We start from the raw sequence: 4,067 nt of genomic DNA on the forward strand, positions 1-4,067 counted from the left end.
TCAATAATTAATTATCATAAAAAATGTATACTTTTATATAAAGTCAATCTGGATGTAATTCGATGATATAGTAAATTATTATAGATTAATCTCAAGCTATATACATATGATCTATATGATATTATCTTTAATCCAACGGTTAATTTTAAAAAATATTTATCTGATGTGAAGTTATTGAGCAACCGTAACTCTTAGTATAACTCTCTTAAAGCAGCTTGTACCCGACCAAATCGTCAACAAACTTATTTATACTTGGGAGTGGGTACGAGTATTTAGGGGATGCTTTATTAAGGTTTGTATAATCTACGCTCATTCTCTATTTCCCATAAGTTTTTTAACTAGAAACATGTTGGATATGCATTAGGTTTACTTTATTTCAGAAATAAAGTTGGAGTCTAACAAGCCTTGGATGGTCTTATCAGACACTTTAGCCTTTTCGGGATACGAACACCTTCTTCTCTAGGAGAAGTTGGATATACATTAGGTTTACTTTATATCATACATATAATGGGGAAAGATGGCGAAAAGATCATCGTTGGCTCTTAAATATTTGATCGACTCCTTCTTAACTTTGGTCAACATATTAAACCTTATGTTCACTTATGCCAGTAGATTATTATCTAGCTGGATGGCCCGATCGAGGGGCCTAAATCGTCTCTCTATGAGGATTCATCTTTGAGCATGCTGAGATTGACCAAATTTGGTGATTTACAGGCTTTTTTGCTTATTTCTTCAAGGATGACGGCTTCCCATAGAGAAGTATTCAATATGGCTTCATGTATTTGTCTTGCCTCGCGCACGTCAAATTTGATTACAGCTGGTCGGCTAAAGTCATTGGGATAATTTATCTTCAGGTGGATAGGGAGGTCATACAGTCTAGATCTGCCAAAAATAGTCGGTCGAGGATGCCTTTGTAGACACTTTGACATGGGATCACAAAGAAGTGAACATACACAATTTTGTCACTCTAACTCTCTCCCAAGGAAACCAGTAATTTCACATGGTCACATGGATGGGAAAAAGAATCATTAAATTCCAGGATACTTTGGTCTTCACATGACCTCAAATCTTGCTTCCTTAAGCCTAAATCTATGAAGATTATGAGATATATCAAGTTATAGGAACTTCCGTCATCAACGAGGATTCCTGAGACAAAGTGATTTGTGATGGTAGCAGTAATGATCAATGGAATTATCAAATTAGGATTTATGTCCACCTTCTCATGCATGGTCTTGAAACCAAAGAATTTGTTTGTTACCTAATGTTGCTAATTTAAGAAGATCTATCGATTGGGACTCTTCTTTTTTGGATGGATCTCGACCGATCGTGTATATAGGGAAGACTAAAGGCGATCTTGACTTAAAGTATTTCAAAGAAACTTTGGGAGTGACATTTGAACTTGTTTCCATCTTAGCGTTTCGGAAAAGCAGATGAGATTTAATTTAGAGGAGATTTGATCAAGTTAATATAGATATGATGGAATCAGAAGAGATATGATCATGGAAATTTTAGGGAATCAGAGGTTGATTTCCACATATGGTACCATTGTTCTATGGTGGAACCAAAGTTGTTAGTGTGGATTCTCCATGTTGTGGTGAAAGCTACTCTAATGTGGTTGTGTGGGTAGGAACTGCAAGGTTAGCTCTGACAACCAAGTAAGTTTTTGAATAATAGGAGTAGAGTAAATTATGAACAAAATCATATTTTTTAGTGTGTGTGTCATATTCACAATTAGCGATAATTGGGTTTAGTCATTACTAGACATGTGATCGGTCCAAAACATTATTATGTTAAAAATATAAAGTGAATTAAGTTTTGGTGAGAATTATATGAAATATAATTTAAGAGTAGTATAATTTAGTCTATTAATTTTAATGAAGAAAAATACATTCAATTTGTAGATAAAATAAAAAATTGGAAATCAAAGAATTTGTTTGTTGCTTAACGTTGCTAATTTAAGAAGATCTATCGATTGGGACTCTTCTTTTTTGGATGGATCTTGACCGATTGTGTATATAGGGAAGACTAAAGGTGATATTGACTTAAAGTATTTCAAAGAAACTTTGGGAGTGACTTTCGAACTTATTTCCATCTTAGCGTTTCGAAAAAGCAGATGAGATTTAACTTAGAGGAGATTTGATCAAGTTAATATAGATATGATGGAATCAAAAGAGATATGATCATGGAAATTTTAGGGAATCAGAGGTTTATTTCCACATTTGGTACCATTGTTCTATGGTGGAACCAAAGTTGTTAGTGTGGATTCTCGATGTTGTGGTGAAAGCTACTCTAATGTGGTTGTGTGGGTAGGAACTGCAAGGTTAGCTCTAACGACCAAGTAAATTTTTGAATAATAGGAGAAGAGTAAATTATGAACAAAATCATATTTTTTTTAGTGTGTCATATTCACAATTGATGATAATTGGGTCTAGTCATTATTATGTTAAAAATATAAAGTGGGTTAAGTTTTGGTGAGAATGATATGAAATATAAATAAAGAGTAGTATAATTTAGTTTATTAATTTTAATGAATAAAAATACATTCAATTTGTAGATAAAAATTTAAATTTAAAATTTTGTGGCTGCTGGGATTCGAGCCCAAGTCTCCACGGCCACAACGTGGAATTCTTACCACTAAACTACAGCCACAGCATGTTTTATTCAATAATGTTTTCCTTAATTAAATTAGTGGTATTAAAAAGTAATATTTAAATTATAATTGTAAAAGTTTATATTAATATTATTGTAAATACACAGTATATAATATAATATACTAAACATTAACATTGCAAAACAACTTTTTAATGGCAAAATAACATATTAAAAAAAGGTGAAATTCACCAAAATAAAAATAAAATCCTAAAGCACGAGAAATGTTAAGAGGACTATCACGAAAGCAAGTAAAAAAATAAAATTTAACATGAAATATATTCTATAGCCAATAGAAATAACAAACAAAAACTTAAAGGCAAGGAAAGGAACCCAGGCACCTAAAGACCCACCATTTAGGCTTCAGGTTAGAGCTCAAGTCACCAGAACCACCATCAACATATCATACTCAACCAAGAGAAAATAAAAACTAAATACCGGAACATATCTCAGAACCAAGGAAAACACTCGATCCTCTATTTGTTAAGGTAAAGGATAGGATTATGAAGGCAGATAAAGTATGTGCCTGAGTTCACCCCTGATCTACATAGAAACCATTTCCAGGCCAAAACAAATACTCTTATCATCCATCTCTTTCATAGTTTTTATAACACCAATAAAGTTGAAATCTTTACGTACTTTCCAAATGGTCAAGACTACAACGTGTCTGATCATAAAAAAAAACACCCCTAGACATGGCCCTACCATCTAAAGAAAGAAAAAACTCAAAGAGAAGCTTATGGTCACTAGGAAGAGCCACCTAGCGACCCAACCACTGTAAGATCCTATACCCCACAAAAAAATCTAACTCACATATAACAAATATATGGGACACTAACTCAATTGAATCCCTGTAAAAAGAACAAATGATTTCAATAGGATAAGTAATCACCTTTCTTTTGTACAGTTTCTCTCTAGAATAGAACCTATCATGCAAAAGCTTCTAGGAGAAATCCCTCACTTTTGAAGGATCCTGGATATCCCAGATAAGAGGGTGGTCTTATTCTCAGTCAAAGGAGACGAGAGGGAGCCATCAAACTGAATTTCATATGCATAGGCTATAGAGAAAAAAATCCCTATCTTATATGCTTATGGATCCACTTATATGTTTATAGAAAAAGAGTAACAACTCAAAGCATGGAGAGAAGATTTTTAAACACACGTAACTCTCTAAGAAATGAGGATTTTATTCACCTGGAATCCTGAACCATGTCCTTTTTATCCATCTTACAGATCTATCCCATCATCTCATATGATTGTATGGAGTTAGTAAAGAGATATGTGAACTTGAACTTTAGGGGTATGAGTCCTAACCAAGGTCCCTTCCAGAAGAAAGTTTGGATGCCTAACCTTACCTCACATAAGGATACTGTAACACCTCAAAATTTGCCCTCCTCTCTTGGGATTAGCATATCATA

The 4,067-nt window shown here is 33.5% G+C and overlaps 1 non-coding gene across 1 annotated transcript; it reads right to left on the reverse strand.

Moving 5' to 3' along the window:
- Window positions 1-2,577: 2,577 nt before the first annotated feature.
- Window positions 2,578-2,649, reverse strand: TRNAH-GUG (transfer RNA histidin (anticodon GUG)). The gene has a single exon. It is a non-coding gene; the product is annotated as a tRNA-His (tRNA).
- Window positions 2,650-4,067: the final 1,418 nt, after the last annotated feature.

This window comes from Lathyrus oleraceus, chromosome 5, assembly GCF_024323335.1.
Source record: "Lathyrus oleraceus cultivar Zhongwan6 chromosome 5, CAAS_Psat_ZW6_1.0, whole genome shotgun sequence".
NCBI lineage: Eukaryota > Viridiplantae > Streptophyta > Magnoliopsida > Fabales > Fabaceae > Lathyrus > Lathyrus oleraceus.